This window comes from Podarcis vaucheri (assembly GCF_965113315.1).
Source record: "Podarcis vaucheri genome assembly, chromosome: W".
Classification (NCBI taxonomy): domain Eukaryota; kingdom Metazoa; phylum Chordata; class Lepidosauria; order Squamata; family Lacertidae; genus Podarcis; species Podarcis vaucheri.
The window spans coordinates 784628-805363 of record NC_138757.1 but is presented as its reverse complement, the minus strand read 5'-3'; positions in this window follow the sequence as shown (position 1 = coordinate 805363).

Below are 20736 nucleotides of genomic sequence, written 5' to 3'. Positions count from 1 at the left end.
CAGGCCGTCGCGTATCTGGAACTCGTCGTCCTTCGCTGTGCCTCTCCGCACCTCTTCCATCTTGGACTGTGCGAACGGATCCGTCTGCAGCGCGCGACGCACCGCCTCCAGGTCCACGGCGGCTGAAGCGCACGCCCACGCCTGCGGTGCAAAAATGTGCTTGGCTGCCACAGGTGCCGCTTCCTCGAGATACTGCGGTTTCCTGGAGAGCGCATCTGCTATGACATTGTTGTCGCCTGGGATGTACTCAATCCTGAAATCGAAGTCCGCAAAGAACTCTGCCCAGCGTATGTGCCCCTGGCTCTGTAGCTTCGCCGTGCGCCAGTACTCTAGGTTCTTGTGGTCTGTGCAGACCTGCACGGTGTGCTTGGCTCTGATGAGGAAGTGCCTCCACGCCTTGAAAGCCGCGTGGATGGCCAGCAACTCCTTGTCCCAGATGGTGTAGTTCTGTTCCGACCTGCTGAGCTTCCGGGAGTAGAAAGCGCAGGGCCTCCAGTTCCCCTGCGGGTCTTCCTGTAAAAGGACGGCCCCCACTGCTCTGTCAGATGCGTCAGTCTCAACCCTCATGGTCCTGCCGGGATTCACGTGTAGCAGCTGTTCTTCGGACGCGAAGAGACTCTTAAGTCTCCTGAAGGACTGCTCCGCCTGGTCCGTCCAGGTGAACTTCTTCTTCTTGGAGCTGAGAGTGTCCGTGATAGCTGCCGTCTCCCTGGCGAAACCCCTGATGAACTTGCGGTAAAAGTTGGCGAAGCCGACGAACCTCTGGACCTCCTTCCGATTTCGCGGGCTTTTCCAGTCCAACACCGCGCGGACCTTGGCGCTGTCCATGGCTAGTCCCCTGTCGGACAGCCTATAGCCCAGAAAATCCACCTCCGTCACGTCGAATTGGCACTTCTCTAGCTTGGCGTAGAGCCTGTGCTCCCGTAGCCTCTGCAGGACCTCCTTAACGTCGCTCTCGTGAGCCTCCGGCGATTCCGAGAAGATCAGAATGTCGTCGAGGAAACACACGCACTTCTTGTAGAGGAGTCCCGCTAGCACGTGGTGCATAAAAGCTTGGAAATAGTGGGAGCCATTTTGGAGACCAAACGGCATAACTCTGTATTCGTAGGTGCCCAACGGCGTGAACATGGCCGTCTTCCACTCATCACCCTCTCGCACGCGTATGAGATTGTAAGCTCCGCGGAGATCCATCTTGGTGAAGATCTTCCCTTTCCGCACCGTCGCGAGCAGGTCGTCAATCTTGGGCATGGGAAAGGCCGCGGGCTTTGTCTTGGAGTTTATGAATCTAAAGTCTACGATCAGCCTCTTTTGGGGCGTGTCCTTCTTCACAAAAAACACAGGACTGCCCCCTACAGCCTTTGATTCTCGGATGAACCCCCGCTGCAGGTTGTGATCTATGAACTCCCTGAGCTCCTGCAGCTCATCCTCATGGAATACAGCTTCACAGGCGGCAGCGTTGTCCCTGGCAAGAGGTCAATTGCGCAATCGTAGGGCCGGTGGGGTGGCAACTGTTCAGCCTCCTTTTCGCAGAAGACCTCCAAAAACCCCTTGTACTTGAGGGGTACTGCTTGCGCCATGCTGAGACTTAGCTGCTGCCCCTCCTCTTGACCCTCCTCCTCCTGACCGGTCTGGATGCAATGCTGCGCGCAATAGGACGAGCCGAAAGTGAGCTGCCGCTGGTACCACGCCATGGTTGGGCTGTGCCTATCCAGCCAACTCATGCCTAACACTATAGGCGTGTCTGACAGGCGGGTGATGTTGAAACTGATGACTTCTCGGTGATTGCCAATCTGCATTACCATGGGTGGCGTCTGTTGTACCACCTGCCCACCCAGCAGCTTCCTGCCATCCACTGTGACGACGTTCAATGGCAGTGTGGCTGGTAGGAGCTCTATGCGATGCTGCTTGACGAAGTGCACCCCCACGAAGTCTGCGTTGCTCCCACTGTCAATTGTAATGGGGACTTCCAGGGTGCGTCCATCAGGTAGCTGGAGAGTTGCAGTGAGCTGCACCACAGGCTTGGGTGGCAGGGGGTCTGTATGCTGCAAAAGCGCTGGGGACTGTCCTACTGACTCGCCTGGCTGTGCCCCAGCATTTCTGCTTCCAGCCAGGCATTGCCGTTTCCCTGAAAGTGCTCTCCATGTTGTGCTGCTGCAGTTACTGTTGCTAAGGCTGCAGTGTGCTTTTGGAGCCTCTGGGGACACTCTTTGGCCATGTGCATCGCACTGTCACAGATGTAACACTTCCTGTTCCCTCTAGGAGGCTTCATCTTGACTGCTCCGGACGCTGGGGCTCCGGCAGCTGACTGAGCCTTTGCACTCCCAAGTTCCATTGGTTCCTCCCCTGCCTGCAGCTGAGGTGAGGGACGCGTACGTCCTAGATCCTTGGGAAAGAAAGGAGGCGCTCTAGACGGTGTGTGAATCTGGCGACCCTCCTCATTGCACCAAGGGCGTTCTTCGTGGCGTACTCCAATGGCGAGCGCCCGCTGCACAACTTCTGCTAGGGTTTGAGGTCTGTCCCCCCTTGCCAATTCATCTTTTACAGGGCCAGACAACCCCTCCCAAAATAAGTCTCTTACTGCCAGGGAGTCTTTCTCCCATCTCAGCACATTCAGCAAGGCGAAAAACCGAGCATGGTACTGACGTACTGCAGCCTTGCCTTGCCTTAAACCATGCATCTCTTTGCGTGCTACATCCACATCCACGGTAGACTGGAAGCAAGCGTCCATGGCTTTGATAAATTCATCGGAGTCCCTTCGAGCAGGACAATCTTCGCGCCACAGATTGCGCAGCCAAGCCCTCGCTTCCCCATGCAAGTGGGACACAATGAAACCCACTTTCTCCTCCTCATCCTTAAAGTCGTCGCGAAGCAAATGCAACGCATATTCGACGTCTACTCGAAAACTGGGGTACTGCTTCAGGTTCCCATCGAAGTGGGCTACCAAGTTGCCTCCCCTTCTGCCCAGTCCTACTCCTGCAGATCTGGACCCCGGGAACCCCACTTGGCATGCATGATCCCACCTGGCTTGCAGATCCTGGCATCGCTTTTCCGCCTCTTCCCCCTTCTTCTGGGAGACCACTACCACAGTGGAAAGCTCGGAGACTGCGTTGCGTAGAGCTGCTATCTGCTCCTCCATACTCATGGCCGCCAAACTTCGTGAGCTTCGCAAAAAAAAAATTTACGTTCTTTTGGGAGGGGACTTACTGTCAGGGCTGCCTCAGGTCTCAGCTCACAAAAGACCAACGCCAAGTTCTTCTTATATACAAAGCTGTTTATTGCAGTTCATTATAGGTTCCACAACCGAGGCGCGCAGCCCCGCGTCTCTTAAGCTTAGACATTAGAAGTCCCCTCTGAATCGGTCCCTCCCCTACACCAGTTTAATAAGCTAACGCTGCTCCACCTTTTTCTCTCTTTCCTTTTCCGCAGGGTCTTTCTGCCCGCCGGGGTTCCCCCCCTCCTGCTTTCTCCTGAAGCGGAGTCTCCAGACTGCTCCTGCCCCCTCCTGCGGGCTTTGGGACCTGGCTCCTCCTCCTCCGGGCTCCCTGTTCTCCCGCGCGCCTCCTCATTTGAACTTGGCGCGCGCGCCCAACTTCTGACCTTCCTTTTGACAGTTATGCTACTCCCCTCACTGCCTTCCTCCCCTTCCGGGAGAACGGCTTGCTCTGATCCCTCCCCTTTCTCTGTCGCCGGAGCTGCTCCCTCTGACACACTGGAACCTCCCCCTCCCTCGCTGCGCTCTGGTGGGGAGGCTGGCCCTGATTCCCAGCTGCCGCTTTGGGGTCCCCTGCTGGCCCCCCGCTCCTGACACTTTCCCCCTGGGGCTCCCCTTGCCCTTACCACAGGCGCCCCCTTCTGAGAATCCTCTGATTCGCTGGAGAGACTCATGGAATCCCCTGCGTCATTGCTATCCTCTTCCTCGCTCTCCTGGGATTCCTCTCCATCGCTCTCCATTTCCTGCCTTCCCTGTGCCTCTGTCCCTGTACCCCTGACATCCGGTATGTTTTTTTAAGAAGTGGTTTGATAACCGCCTCTTTCAACGGGTCTGGGAAGGCTCCCTCACAGAGAGAAGCATTCACCACCCCGCAGAGCCCATCGCCCAGCCCTTCCCGGCTAGCTTTTATTAGCCAGGATGGGCAAGGATCAAGGAGACAGGTGGTGGTTTCACTCGTCCAAGCAGCCTGTCCACATCCTCGGAGGTAACAGATTGGACTTGAACCCACGCAACTTGACTAGACAGAACTCTAGCACTCTCCTGCCCTGGCCCTGCTCCCACAGTGGAGTCTACCTCTTCCCGAATCTGAGCGACTTTATCTGCAAAGAACTTTGCAAAATCATTGCAGGAGATCATGTGTCCCGTACTGGGCCGCGATGTAGCAGCTGGTTCTGCTAAATTGCGAACCACGTGAAAAAGTCTCCTGCTGCTGTTTTCTGCAGATGCAATAGAGAAGGTGAAGAAAGTCTTTTTCGCCGTCGCTACCGCCACTTGATAGGCTCGACATTGAGCTCTAACCTGTGTCTGATCCGATTCAGAATGATTTATCCGCCATCGGCGCTCTAGCTGTCTCAACAATTGTTTCATTGCCCTCAGATCCGTGGAAAACCACGGGGCTGTCCAGGCTTCATGCAATTGGAGAGGGTGCTTTGGAGCCAGACAGTCAATAGCCCTGGTTAACTTCGCATTCCAGCGGGCCACCAGGGAATCAGCTGAAAGGCCATCAACATGGGATAAAGCATCCCCTACCACTCTCTGGAAACCATTTGGATCCATTAAGTGGTGGGGGCGGACCATCCGAATCGGTCCCACCTCCCTGCAGAGGGGAAGGGTCGCGGAGAAGTCCAGTTGCACCAGGAAGTGATCTGACCATGGCACTTCTTTCATTTTGCTTTTACTTAGTGTCAGATCACCAACATCCATAGAGGTAAATACCAGGTCCAAGGCATGTCTGTGGCTATGGGTTGGGCCAGACTTATTCAGGGGCAGCCCCATGGAGGCCATGCTTTCCAGGAAGTCCCGAGCGGCCCCTTGTAAGGTCCTGTTGGCATGGATGTTAAAATCCCCTAGGACAATCAAAGTAGGTGTCTCCAGGAGAACATCCGCCATGACCTGAAGCAGCTCGGGCAGGGAATCCTTGGTGCAGCGGGGAGGTCGGTACACCAAAAGGATACTGTACTGCTTCTATTGCCCAACTTCCCGAACATGCACTCAGAGAACTGGGTCTTCCCAACAGGACGCCTGATGCAGACTAATGACTTCCTAAAAATCACTGCAACCCCCCCCCCCGCCCACATGACCTGGGTTGCTGTGCGTAAGAGAAACCTGGTGGACAAGCAGCGGCAAGGACAGGCCCATCTGCTTCATCCAACCAAGTCTCTGTTACAAATGCCAGGTCAAGTCCTCCATCCACGATCAAGACAGGGATGGCAGTGGTCTTATGAATCATTGACCTGGCATTGCACAGCAGCACCTTCAGGTCATGTGGGTATCTCTTGCTGATTCTAGTATCCGTCCGGTCAGGACCAGACCCGGAGGCAGGTATTTAATAAATCCATATCCATTAGCTTGCAGAGGGAATTTATATCCTGTAATTTCTGTTTGAAATATTTGTTTACCTACTTTTCTTTAATGTTGTAATCAGTCCATTTTCTTCAACATTGCTCTGCCTTTGAAAACTCCTTTATAAGTACGCCACAACTTCTCCATTTTGTCTCTCCAAAACCGAAAGCCCCCCAGGGTCTGGCCACGGCTCCTGGCTTACTTCCAGCGTTTATCTCCTCTGATACTTTCAAACTTTGTAACGATCTGGTGTCTCGCCAAAACCATAATAAATCAGAATTAGAGCTCTCTTTGGTAGGCAATGTCACAAATCACCACAGTACTTCACACAGTCTGCCGTACTTTTCGCACCATAACACTCAGTCCCCCCCCCCCAAAAAAAGGTAAAGGGAAATGTGTCTGCGTGTTATGGAGCGAATGCAGGCAGGAGGAGCCACTCTTGCTGGCTATTCGGCAGCCTCTCTTCCTCCGCTTGGCTTGCTGAGAAGCCGGCAACAGCTGAGCAACAGCTGAGTGTCGGGAGACAGCCTCTCTTCCTAGAGAGAGAGAGAGAGAGAGAGAGAAAATGTTTATTCGGCTTTACGCCCATCATAAAACACAACAAAACAAAACAAATCAAATAAAACCGTGGACTTGTACAAGCCACCGGTAATATAACACAATTCACAGCTCACAAGGACAGATATTAACAATTCAAAAGAAAAATATAAGGTTAAGATTCAGGCACTACGCTAAAATCAATATCTGATGTCATTGTAGAAAATTCTTATAACTATCAATAATCGGCTAACATTCCATTCCGTCTCTTGTACGAGAGGACGGCTGTTAGGAATTTAGCAACCTGTAAGGTAATATAGGGATCCACATCTTGAAGAACCCAGGCAAGCTGAAGGTCTACTGGTTTGTCAGCCATGTGCTGGATTATGGAGTTTAGTATTCTAGCACGAACTGAACTGTACATAGGGCAGATAAACATAACATGATGTAGAGATTCAGATGTTTTCATTTCACAAGCACACATTGAAGGGACTTGGCCCTTAGTGAATCTATGTCTCAGGACATTTGTTGGAAAAACATTGAACCTAGCTCTAATGAAGGCATATCGGTGAGACGCAGCCATAAGCGATGTTAAGTAGGACGGAACACGGTAGATAGGGATTATGCCGAAATTTAACGGCGAGCAGACACCACCACCAGCTAAGAAATTTTGGTATAGCTCCGTATCATCCAGCCTTTGATTTATACACCTTTTTGCCACATTTAGATCCAGTTTGAGCAATTCAGTGGGCGAGATCTCATAGGACAGCAATTTGGCATGGATTTTTCCTGTCCACAAATTTGTGAAGTCATCCCGCCACATGCATTGAATGAGATAGTGGTTCGGGAGTTTAACTCTCTTCCTTCTGTCTGCCTGCTCTATGGCTTTTTGGCGAGGTGGTAGAAGGGAGGCAGCTCGGAAGCCGGCAAGAGCTGCGCACAGCGTGTAAAAGCCAAGGTGGGGAAAGGGAGACAGCCTCTCTTCCTCCTGTCTGCCTGCTCTATGGCTTTTTGGAGAGGTGGGCGCTCGGAAGCCGGCAAGAGCTGCACGTGTAAAAGCCAAGGTGGGGAAAGGGAGACAGCCTCTCTTTCTCAGTGTCTGCCTGCTCTATGGCTCTCCCTTACACAAATGTAAGCGGCTCTTACTCTGCTTTCTTTACAATGAGCTGGAAGGAGGGACAAAGAGGGCATCCCCTTCCGTCCCTCCCCCAGCACCTCACAGGTAAATTCAAACAAAGCAGCTTACAAGGCTCATGTCCCTGAGTCTCCTCCTCTTTTTGCTCCGGTTCGAGGCAAGGCAGCTGCACAAATGTGAGTTCCCCCTCTCTCTTCCTTCCCTCCCTCCCTCCCTCCCTCTTCCAGCTTCAAAAAATATTGGGGGACAGCCAGGTAAGCCCCACTCACATACCACAATGGGGGGTGGGGGATGACTCCCTCAAATATTTAATGGGGGGTGAAGGCACCTAGGCCTATAGGAGTTGGCTGCTTTGCCTAGGACAAGTGTGAGCGCCCCCCCTCCTATTCCTTCATCACTGTATTGGGGATCCCATACATTACTGACAGTTCCTTCATTCACGTGGTTACAAAGCATGGATCCACATGGATCCTCAGGATTTTTGCATTGGGCTACCCCAAACTCACCGTCAGATCACATGTCTGTGGCCACAGCATGAACCACAAAAATCATACATCCACTGTTTCGTTTAGAATTTTTTTTCTTGTTTTCCTCCTCTAAAAACTATGTGCGTGTTATGGTCAGGTGCGTGTTATAGAGCGAAAAATACGGTATTCTTTCAAGTACTCTGTAAATAAAATTATAGGTTTTTGTTGAATCCCTCTTGCATTCCATATATAGTTGTAGTCCATTCAGTGTAGGCTTGCCGAATCATAGCACAGCAAATATAATGTAAATATAATGTAAAAAGAGAACAAAGGCTCCTCTTCACTTACATAGCATTACAGTTACGATAGCGAGAGTCCTCTCCAGATCAAAACCTTGGCATTCAGTGGCTGATTCATTTAGCAGGTTATCTTTCTCCTTCATCCAGAACACATCTGTTTCTTAAATCCAAATTGAGATCCGTCTTAAAAGAAACAGAAGTACCATATTTTTCGCTCTATAGGATGCACCCGACCATAGGGTGCACCTAGTTTTAGAGGAGGAAAACAAGAAAAAAATATTCTGAATCAAATGTTCCTTAAACTACTGTATTTAATAAACAACCGGTATATCAGAAACATATTACAGCCATGTAAAGTGAACAGCAGTCAACAATGGCATTAAGAACCATCATCACTGTCATTAACAAATGAAGAGAGACTTTAAGGTTTGAGTACTCTTCTAGTCTTCTGTGAACCCCAAGAACTCATCACTGCTAAAGTCAGAATTTATGAAGCTCAGTTGCTCACAATCACTGACATCACTTTCTTCGCTATCTTCATGTAAAATACCGTATTTTTCGCCCTATAGGATGCACTTTTTCCCCTCCAAAAATGAAGGGGAAATGTGGGTGCGTCCTATGGGGCGAATGCAGGCTTTCACTGAAGCCTGGAGAGCGAGAGGGGTTGGTGCGCACCGCCCCCTCTCGCTCTCCAGGCTTCAGGAGAGCCCCAGCGCCAGCCCCACAAGGTCGGGGGACAGAGGGAGGCGGAACGCCGCCATCCCGCTGTCTCCCGAAGTGGTTTGGAGGCTGACGGCGGGGAGAAGAGCGCTTCTCCCCGCTGCCTGCCCCACCACTCCGGGGACAGCAGGGAGACGCAGCTCGTCTCCCCGCTGTCCCCGGACCTGATCGTAAGGCGGGCGGCCTGGGGGGGAAATAAAATTTTTTCTTCTTTATTTCCCCCCCAAAAAACGTGATGCGTCCTATGGGCCAGTGCGTCCTATGGGGCGAAAAATACGGTACCATCTTCGTTTCCATCCAAAGCATTGCTAATGCCACATTTTTCCTCTCAGTCCTCTTCCTCCGCTCTCAGCGAACAGCCTGCCAGCTGCTCGCAAACATTCCCTTTACTTGAATTACAGTCAAGAAACAGCTGAGCAGAGCTTCTCAGCGGCAGGCTTGGGAGGCTTTCCTTCTCCCCACTTTTTTCTCCCCCTCCCCAAGCAGCACAGTCGCCTTTACCAGCCTCCTCCTTTCCATCCCTTTCACCCAAACTCCTCAGGTGACGTCTGCAATCTCTACCCTTTGCTGCTCCCTCTCCTTTGCCCTCTACCATGACTCTCCACTCACGGCAACCTATGGTACCTCCTCTCCCTTCACCCAGCTTCTTGGTCCCCCTTCTCTCCATCCTCTTCCTCCCCTCTCTCAGCGCACAGCCTGCCCGCTGCTCCAAACCTTGAGGGGAAAGGGCAGGCTGCTGGCAGAGCAGCACCCCCCACCCACATTCAGCAGCCCAGGAGCTTGGGGCATGGGCGCACAGCCCTCCTGCTGCTCCAAAGCTTCCCGGGGCTGCAGGGGGAAGCCGAGGCTGCTGGCAGAGGAGCGCGGCTCCCCCCCCCCCCCACCAAAGAGCAGCCCAAGAGAGTGCCGCACTCTGGCAATTTGACTCCAGGGACCACACATTCGCTCCATAGGACGCACAGACATTTCCCCTTACTTTTTAAGAGTAAAAAAGTGTGTCTTATGGAGCGAAAAATACGGTACCTCCGCTCATGGTGACTGCATTGGGGATTTTCCAATATGTGCAGTGCTATGCACTCTGCGTCCCTGCCCCCCCATTCCATCGGAGCGAGAGGCAGTTATTGGACGTTCCACGAGTGAAAGCTCTCCCCTCTCCAACCTGGGGGGGGGGGCTTGCAAGGATAATTACTCCCAGATTATCCTTAATTAACTGCGCTGCTGGCATCTGCTATCATGGGATCCACAGTTTGCCAGTAGAGCGAGATGAGCGCCGCAACCCCAGAGTCGGTCACGACTGGACCTAATGGTCAGGGGTCCCTTTACCTAAGGGAATGACAGAATAAGTTATTAGACTATGCAGAATTGGCTCAGTTGACAGAGAGATTAAGGGGAAATACAAAACAATCATTCACTCAAAAATGGGATATGTTCAAGAAATACCTGCAAAAATATATAACAGCAACATAACATCTATGGCAGCGTTTGTGTAAATTAAATATTACTAAGCAAGGGAAAACGGCACTACCGTAGTTTTCGCTCCATAACCCACATTTTGTCCCCCCTAGAAAGTAAGGGGAAATGTCTGTGCGTGTTACGGAGCGAATGCTTCCCTCCTCCGTGGCTCGCTTTGAAACAGCAAAGCGGGAGAAGAGCTGCTGAATGGGGAGGAGAGAGGGACAGAGAGCCTGCTTCTTTAAAGGAGCAAAGCGGGAGAGGAGAGGTTGTCTCCTTTAAAGAAAGCAGGCTCTCTGTCCCTCCTACCCACTCAGCTCGCTAAATAGCAGCAAAGTTTTTCAGCTCGCTAAGCCGGGGGGGGGATGAGCCGGGGAGGAGGGAGAGAAGCAGAGCCTGCTTGCTTTAAAGGAGCAAAGCGGGAGAGGGGAGGAGCCTTCTCCCCTTAGACCCCTCTTCTGCATTATTAGCAGCATCCTTCTCCACACACTCCACATGTGCTCCTTGTCCCTTGAGTGCTTTTCCTTCCCTCCCCACTTAAAACATGGTTACAAAGCACAGATCCACATGGATCCTCAGGATTTTTGCACTGGGGCACCCCAAATTCACCATCAGATCACAGCATGTCCATGGCTACAGTTTGCACCAAAAAAATCACGCACCCACTGTTGCAAAAACCTGGTTACAAACATGGATCCACATGGATCCTCAGGATTTTTGCATTGGGCTACCCCAAACTCACCGTCAGATCACATGTCTGTGGCCACAGCATGAACCACAAAAATCATACATCCACTGTTTCGTTTAGAATATTTTTTTTCTTGTTTTCCTACTCTTAAAAACTACATGCCTGTTATGGTCGGGTGCGTGTTATCGAGCGAAAAATACGGTATATGTTATAAGAAAGTACTAGAAACTATAGTAAGAGTAAGGTAAGAAGTATAAGTACATTCAGTGTCGTAAATGTAACTTACATCGGGAAATGACAGGAAGTCTGGGTTTTGTTTTTTTTAATAACTTTTATTTAAAATTAAAACAAAACATATTATCCAGAAACATATCATCCTTATTTCCCCCCATTTTTCTCCCTCCCCTACCTCCCCCCACAGAACTCACCCACCCCCACCCCCCCGACTTCCCTCAGTTCCAGTCTTTGATTTCTCTAAAAATGCTGTTTTCTGCATGTTACACAGTTGTATGAATCCTCAAACTATTTAGCTGATTATTATCAATAAAAAGTTTGTGAATGTTTATTCAAAACCAGCCAAGGAGTCTAGTTCACTTTGTTGTGTCTTCACATATTTTGTAGAGGGTTCCCATTCATCTTTAAAGTCACAGTTATCCTTGTCCCGTAGCTTGTATGTCAGTTTGGCCAGTTCTGCCTAGTCCATCCATTTTTCTGGCCATGATTCTTTAGTTGGGGTTTCTTCAGTCTTCCATCCTTGTGCTATTAGAACTCTTCCTGCCGTTGTCGCATACATGAAGATGTTTTTCAACTTTTTTGGCAGGTCTTTCCCTACAATCCTCAACAAAAATGCCTCGGGTTTTTTAACAAATGTTAAAGGGAACATTTTCTTCAATTTGTTGTATGTCGTTTCCCAAAAAATTTTAATTACCTTACAATCCCACCACATATGATAAAATGTCCCCTCCTTTTCCTTACACTTCCAACATCTATTTGAACTAGTTTTGTACATTACCCCTAACTGCACTGGTGTTGTGTACCATCTGTACATCATCTTCATGTAATTCTCCTTCAATAGGGAACAGACTGTAAATTTTAAGTCAGTTTTCCATAATTTTTCCCAATCTTCCATCATAATGTTGTGACCTACATCTTGTGCCCATTTAATCATAACTGATTCTACCTCTTCATCTTTTGTCTCCCATTCTAATAGTATGCTGTATGCGGCCTTCAGTAGTTTCATTTTCTTTCAATCACTTCTGTTTGAAACCTAGATCTAGTATAACTAAATCCTTTCTTGCTGTCTTCTTTATATGTTTCATGTAGTTGTCGATAATGCAACCAACTCTGAAAGTGGTATTTGATCTCATCATAATCTCTTAATTTCCATTTTCCATCATGTTCCTTTAATAAATCAGCATATGTGAGCCATTTTCCTTTCTTTCCAAGTGGTTTGAGCAGTAATGCTTCATGTGGTGAAAGCCACCATGGGGTCTTTTGTTCCAATAAGTCTTTGTATCTCTCCCATACTCTCATTAGTGATTTCCTGATTATATGGTTGTAAAAACTTCTATGAACCTTCCCTTTCCCATACCATAAGTATGCGTGCCAGCCGAATCTGTTGTCATGTCCTTCTAGTTCTAGTGCCTCTTGCTTGTCCAATCTCATCCAGTCCCTGATCCATACCAAACAAGCAGATTCATAATACAATTTAAGGTCTGGGAGGGCAAACCCGCCTCTATCTTTTACATCTGTAAGTATTTTATGTTTTATCCTTGGCCTTTTGTCCCCCCAGATAAATCTTGAAATCTCTTTCTGCCATTTTTTAAAACATTGATCTTTCAGGATGACTGGTATTGATTGAAAAAGAAATAGCATTTTTGGCAACACATTCATTTTAATCGCCAATATTTTTCCTAACATTGAGAGATTCATTCTGCTCCATATTTCTAAATTTCTTTTTTCATAGTTACTTTTAGATAGGTTTTTATTTCTTGATGTTAACCAAATCCCTAAACATTTAACCTTTTTATGGACTTCAATCTCAATGTTTTGTTCTAATTCAGTTCTTTCTTCTTCTTTCATGTTTTTAACTAATAATTTAGGTTTAGAGCCATAATTTAGAGCCAGTATGGTGTAGTGGTTAAGAGCGGTAGTCTCGTAATCTGGGTAACCGGGTTCGTGTCTCCGCTCCTCCACATGCAGCTGCTGGGTGACCTTGGGCCAGTCACACTTCTCTGAAGTCTCAGCCCCACTCACCTCACAGAGTGTTTGTTGTGGGGGAGGAAGGGAAAGGAGATTGTTAGCCGCTTTGAGACTCCTTAAAGGGAGTGAAAGGCGGGATATCAAATCCAAACTCTTCTTCTTCTTCTTCTTCTTTATTCCTATTTAGCTTAAATCCTGCCACTTCCCCAAAATTCTGAATTTTTTCTATTACTTTAGGGAGTAAAGTTTTAGGTTCTTCCACTGTTATCACTAGGTCATCTGCATACGCTTTTAACTTGAATTCACTTTTCCCAGTTTTTACACCTGTAATCTCTTCATTTGCTCTTACGTTTTTGGCAAGATCTTCCAAAACCAGGATAAACAATAATAGTGACAATGGGCATCCTTGTCTTGTTCCTTTTTGGATCTTACAATCATCCGTTATCACCTGATTTATAATTAGTTTGGCTTTTTGTTCTGAATAGATTGCTGCTATTGCTTTTAAAAACTTAGGACCGCTTCTGATTTCTTCTAACAGCTTTATCATGAACTTCCAAGATAGACTTCCGGGGAGGTGCCTCCGGCAATGGCGGAATTCCTCTGATCGGGAGGAATTTGCCCCGTGGGAATCTGGGTCTGGCCGCCACGGCGAAGGCGGAGACCCGCAAAAAATCACAGGCGGGAGAAGCCTGTGAGCGTGGGATTCGGCGGGCACCTTTTGCGCCTCCCCTACTCGCGGGGAAACCCGGTTTCGGGGGTCCGGAGCGACGTGGGGTGAGCGGCGCAGTGCTTCGAATCGTCTGCTTCTTCCACGGAGCGAAGCCGCATAGCTGTTGTTGGAGAGCGCTGACCTTTTCCTGTGGACAATTTGACTTTAAAGTAATTACCCGTGAGTAGAGCTGAAGCGGGAGAATTGGATTTTTAAACGTTTAATTTGGTATCGTAACGGGGAGGTTCAATACAGGAAGTCCGCCTTCCCCTTTTGTAAATAGACTGAGGCAATGAGGCTGCAAGGTGGAGTCTTGGAAAGCCTTTTGTAAAAGACTAAATTTCCATCGGCAAAGAACATTAAACCCCCCCTTGGAGGCAGGAGAAGAGGGGGGGGGGAAGTTGCGGGCTGAGTATGCCTGTGGGAGAGAGTGAAGAGAGCTAAAATACCGCCGCTCTGACCCTGGAAACGGGCTGCTAGCAGGACTGACGTCTTTTGGAATGTTCATTGACAGCGTTTAGAACGTTCATTGACAGCTAGCTAAATAAGAGAAATACATTGTTTCTACTGTCTCCGGCTGCTTTTAAAAAAGAGTAAAAGTAACTGAAAATTGAAACTAACTTTGGATTGTTTGAATTGTGTTTAAAAGAGGACATTATTGACTATTACAAATAGAAACTGTTTCCCCCTAGTGGAAGCCTTTGAAACTGGTTGCTTTACAAGAGCTGGGCTAGGGGAATTTCCAGCTGCAAGACAAAAAACCGTGAGACTCTGGGACTGACCTTGAATCTTTTAAGTGCTATGGCAAATGGAAAGGGAAAAACAGACCAGTCAACTGCTGACAAAACATTAAGGTCTGGGAGGACTTGGCAACAACCCAGGAGAGGTTCAACATCAGCCCCCCCTGCTTCTTCTGCTGCTGCCTTTGCACCAGTACATTCATAACCAAGAGGAATGTCGACAGAAGAGGCCTTAGTGGCTGCATTATATAAGATAAATGATTCACTGGAACAGCTTAAGAAGAAAATAGACCATCTCGGGACTATTTAATTGCTCATCGTCTAACATTGTGTATGCCCTCAAATGCCAACAGTGTCCTTCAGCTCTCTATATTGGACAAACAGGCCAAACCTTATGCCAAAGAATAAACGGACATAAATCTGACATCAAGAATCACAAAACAGAGAAACCAGTAGGAGAACACTTCAATCTCCCAGGACATTCTATACAAGATCTCAAAGTAGCTGTTTTACTACAAAGGAATTTCAGAAATAGACTGGAAAGAGAAGCTGCTGAATTGCAACTCATTACCAAACTTAAAACCATGGAGAGACCTGGTCTGAACAGAGACATTGGATTCTTATCTCATTATACATGACTAAGCCATTCTTCACCTTCTCACCCCTTGCCTTTTCCTGTAAGACCTATTGCAGTCGTTAAGAGTCGTCAACAGGCTCATCTCAGCTATCTGCCAATCCCCCATTCCCACCACCCTTCTGAGTAATACCCCTCCCCACCTTCTCACTATATAGAAGGATCTGGCAACTTCTGTTTCAGTGTATCTGAAGAAGTGTGCATGCACACGAAAGCTCATACCAAGAACTAACTTAGTTGGTCTTTAAGGTGCTACTGGAAGGAATTTTTTTGTTAAGAAAATAGACGTGATAAATGCGAAAGTGGATGTTCCAACTGCTAAAATCAACTTAAATACAGAAAGTATAAATAATACCAATACAGAAACCACCCAGAAATTGATACAGGAATCTACTTTGATACGGCAAAGGAAGGCAGGGAGAAAGCCGTTGCTGCTGAATGTAAAGTAACACAACTGGAGAGAGAGAGAGTCCTAGCCCTACAGAGGCAATTTGATGAACATAAGTTGATGCTTGCTATGATTGAACTTAAAGAAAAACAGACGAATCTGAGGATTAGAGTTCACCTTTGGTGGACATGCCCAAGGATTAAGACACTCTGGGAGATGATATATAACGAAATGAAAAAGGTATTTAAATATACCCTTTTGAAGAAACCAGAGGCCTTTCTCCTGGGCATGGTCGGCCAATTGGTGTTAAAGAAGGATAGAACTTTTTTTACGTATGCAACAATAGCAGCAAGAATACTCATCACGAAGTATTGGAAGACACAAGATTTACCCACCCGGGAAGAATGGCAGATGAAGTTGATGGACTATATGGAACTGACGGAAATGACTGGCAGAAATCCGAAACCAGGGAGAAGAGTCGGTGTAAGAAGACTGGAAAAAGTTTAAAGGCTATTTATAGAAATACTGTAAAATTAATGAATGTTAGAGGAATGTTGGAAGTTACCGTATTTTGCGCCCCATAGGACGCTCCGGCCCATAGGACGCACCTAGTTTTTTTGGGGGGAAATAAAGAAAAAAAATTTATTTCCCCCCCAGGTGCGGGGCTGGAAGAACCAGGTCGGGGAACAGCGGGAAGGTGCGCTCTGCCTCCCCACTGTCCCCTGAGCTTGTGGGGCTGGCTACGGGGAGAAGTGTGCTGATCCCGGGACTGCAGGCAGCTCTGCGCGGCCACCGGGAGCAGGGCGGGACTTCGCGCCCGGCTCCCGGTGGCCACGCAGAGCTGCGCAGAGCCGCGCAGAGCCGGGGACTGCAGGCAGCTCTGCACGGCCATCGGGAGTGGGGCGGGACTTTGCGCCCGGCTCCCGGTGGCCGTGCAGAGCTGCGCTGATCCCGGGACTGCAGGCAGCTCTGCGCAAGCCTCGGAGCCGGTCTCCCGAGGGTTGCGCAGAGATTCCTGAAGCCTGGAGAGTGAGAGGGGTTGGTGCGCACCGACCCCTCTCGCTTTCCAGGCTTCAGCGAAAGCCTGCATTCGCCCCATAGGATGCACACACATTTCCCCTTCATTTTTGGAGGGGAAAAGTGCGTCCTATAGGGTGAAAAATACGGTATATGGCTTTAGTAGAAATGTTATAAGGAATTAAGTATAAATAGATTAATAGAATATTAAAGGAAAAAATAAGGTTAGAATGTGTTAAGATAATTATAGGATAGAAAACAGAGGAAGATGGAAAGGAATTGCTGAGACAATTAACAGAAGTGGAATACAAAAAGGGAGGTGTGAGGAGGTCGTCGAAATAAGTGAATGAAAGATAAGATACTGAAATTGTTTGAAGTGTTTTAAATTGTTTTTGTTTTGTTTTGTCAGTTTAATGTGTTAGTGTTATGTAGTGTTTGTGTATTGTATTGTATTGTTCTTTTTTATTGTTCTTTTTTGTGTAGTGTTTAAATTGTTGAAAAAGTAATAAATATTATTTTTTTAAAAAAAATAAAATATAATGAACTTCCAAGAAACATTATCGAAGGCTTTTTCAGCGTCTATATACATCATTGCCACTTTCTTTTCATTTTTAGCCTCCAAATATTCTATTATATTCAAAATATTCCTTATATTCTCCTTCATTTGTTTTCCTGCTAAGAACCCGGCTTGATCTTGATGTATATATTCATATTTTTTTTTAAAATCTGTTAGCTAGAATATTTGCAAACAATTTGTAATCGTTATTTAACAAGGAGATAGCCCTATAGTTTTTAATTTGCAGTAAATCTGCGTCTTGTTTTGGAATTACTGTTATATAGGCCTGTTTCCATGTTTCTGGGATTTCAGCTGTGTTCAATATTTCATTCATGACATCTTTCAATGGGTTCGCTAATTGTTCTTTTAATTTCTTATAATATTTTGCCGTAAAGCCATCTGGGCCTGGGGACTTGCCATTTTTAGAGCTTTATATTGCCTCAAGTAGTTCTTGCATTGTTATCTGGGAGTTAAGGATATTCCTTTGTTCTTGTTTTAAATATGGCATATTGCTATTTCTGATGTACTCTTCTATCTAAATTTTTTTTTCCCCTTGTCTATACAGCTCAGAAAAATATTTAAGAAATCCTTCTCGTATTTCCTTCAGCTTGTCTGTAATTCTGCCATTTATGTTGATTTTATTTATGGAGTTTCTTTGTTCATTTTTATTCACTTCCAGGCTAACAACTTCCCCGGTTTATTTGCATGCTCAAAATATTTTTGTTTTACTTTTTTATTTTCCAGCTGATCTCCTCGTTTATAATCATTGAATATTGGGTTTGTAATGTTTTGATTGCCTGTTTTACTGCCTCTTTATTTCATAGAATCATAGAATCATAGAATCATAGAATCATAGAGTTGGAATAGACCACAAGGGCCATCGAGTCCAACCCCCTGCCAAGCAGGAAACACCATCAGAGCACTCCTGACATATGGTTGTCAAGCCTCTGCTTAAAGACCTCCAAAGCAGGAGACTCCACCACACTCCTTGGCAGCAAATTCCACTGTCAAACAGCTCTTACTGTCAGGAAGTTCTTCCTAATGTTTAGGTGGAATCTTCTTTCTTGTAGTTTGGATCCATTGCTCCATGTCCCCTTCTCTGGAGCAGCAGAAAACAACCTTTCTCCCTCCTCTATATGACACCCTTTTATATATTTGAACATGGCTATCATATCACCCCTTACCCTCCTCTTCTCCAGGCTAAACATGCCCAGCTCCCTTAGTCGTTCCTCATAAGGCATCGTTTCCAGGCCTTTGACCATTTTGGTTGCCCTTCTCTGGACACGTTCCAGTTTGTCAGTGTCCTTCTTGAACTGTGGTGCCCAGAACTGGACACAGTACTCCAGGTGAGGTCTGACCAGAGCAGAATACAGTGGCACTATTACTTCCCTTGATCTAGATGCTATACTCCTATTGATGCAGCCCAGAATTGCATTGGCTTTTTTAGCTGCCGCTTCACACTGTTGGCTCATGTCAAGTTTGTGGTCAACCAAGACTCCTAGATCCTTTTCACATGTACTGCTCTCAAGCCAGGTGTCACCCATCTTGTATTTGTGCCTCTCATTTTTTTTGCCCAAGTGCAATACTTTACATTTCTCCCTGTTAATGTTCATCTTGTTTGTTTTGGCCCAGTTCTCTAATCTGTCAAGGTCGTTTTGAAGTGTGATCCTGTCCTCTGGGGTGTTAGCCACCCCTCCCAGTTTGGTGTCATCTGCAAATTTGATCAGGATGCCCTTGAGTCCCTCATCCAAGTCGTTGATAAAGATGTTGAATAAGACCGGGCCCAAGACAGAACCCTGTGGCACCCCACTAGTCACTCTTCTCCAGGATGAAGAGGAATCATTTGGGTTCGGTCAGTCAGCCAGTTACAAATCCACTGAGTGGTAGCATAGTCAAGACCGCATTTTACCAGCTTCTTAACAAGAATATCATGGGGCACCTTGTCAAATGCCTTGCTGAAATCAAGGTAGACTACATCCACTGCGTTCCCTTCATCTACCAGGCTTGTAATTCTGTCAAAAAACGAGATCAGGTTAGTCTGACATGGGCGATAATTATTTGGGTCCTCTCTTTCCCCCTTTTTGAAAATAGGGACAACATTTGCCCTCCTCCAGTCTGCCGGGACTTCACCTGTTCTCTAGGAATTCTCAAAGATGACTGCCAGTGGTTCTGAGATCACATCTGCCAGTTCTTTTAATACTCTTGGATGCAGTTCATCTGGCCCTGGAGACTTGAATACATCTAAACTAGCCAAATATTCTTGTACTATCTCCTTAGTTATTCTGGGCTGTGTTTCCTTTGCTGAATCATTTGCTCCAAATTCTTCAGGTCGGGCATTGTTTTCTTTATCGGAGAAGACTGAGGCAAAGAAGGCATTGAGTAGTTCAGCCCTTTCTGTGTCCCCTGTTTGCATTTCACCATCTTCTCCTCTGAGTACACGTGCTTGCTATTTGTTTGAATTCCTCTTTGGTGGTTTCCCCCCTTTTCCATTTTTTGTACACATCCTTTTTTAATCTTAACTCAGTTAAAAGTTCTTTAGATAGCCACCCTGGCTTCTTTAGGCACCTTCCATGTTTCCGTCTCATTGGTATTGCCTGACGTTGTGCTTTTACTATCTCCCTCTTTGAACTCCCTTTCCTTTTAGTATTACTGTCCATGGGATCTCACCCAGCACTTCCCTAAGTTTTATGAAGTCGGCTTTCTTAAAGTCAAGAAATTGAGTCCTAGTATGCTTGGCTGCTCCTTTCAGCTGTATAGTAAACTTCAGAAGAGCATGATCACTCACGCCTAATGATCCTTCCACTTCTACCCCACTAACCAGGTCATCAACATTGGTTAGAACCAGATCTAAAATGGCTGTTCCTCTTGTTGCTTCTCCCACTTTCTGGACAATGATGTTGTCTGCAAGGCCAGTGAGGAATCTGTTTGACCTTATGCTCTTGGCTGAGTTTGACATCCAAGAAATATCCGGGTAATTGAAGTCCCCCATTACTACTATCTCCCTTCCTTTTGCATGCTTGGCCATCTGTTCCAGGAAGGCATCATCTATGTCCTCTGTTTGGCTTGGGGATCTATAGTAAACTCCCACAATGAGGTCTCTGTTATTCTTCTCTCCCTTGATTTTGACCCAAATGCTCTCACTTTGGCTTTGAGGTTCTAAATCTTGGATCTCTTCACAGGTATACACATCCCTGACATATAACGCCACTCCTCCTCCTTTCTTGTCTGTTCTGTTTCTCTGAAATAGATTGTATCCCCCTATTATTACATTCCAATCGTGGGACTTATCCCACTAGGTTTCAGTGATGCCTATTATGTCATATTTAGTTTGCTGTACCAAGAGCTCAATCTCATCTTGTTTATTTCCCATGCTTTGCTCATTAGTGTACAGACATTGAAGTCCATTAATCATTCCCCCGTGTCTCTTATTTAAGGATTTTTTCCTCCCACCACTAGGTCTGCGTGCTGTTTGCTCCATTTGGTCTATGACATTTGGATGATCATCTTCATCAATTGATAGACTCCTACCTTCAGGAGCACTGTCTCCCTCCCCCACATTAGTCAATTTAAAGCCCTCCTGATCCTGACATCCCTTTTTGTTCCTCCCTTACTTCTGTGACTTCCTCTCTTAATTTTTC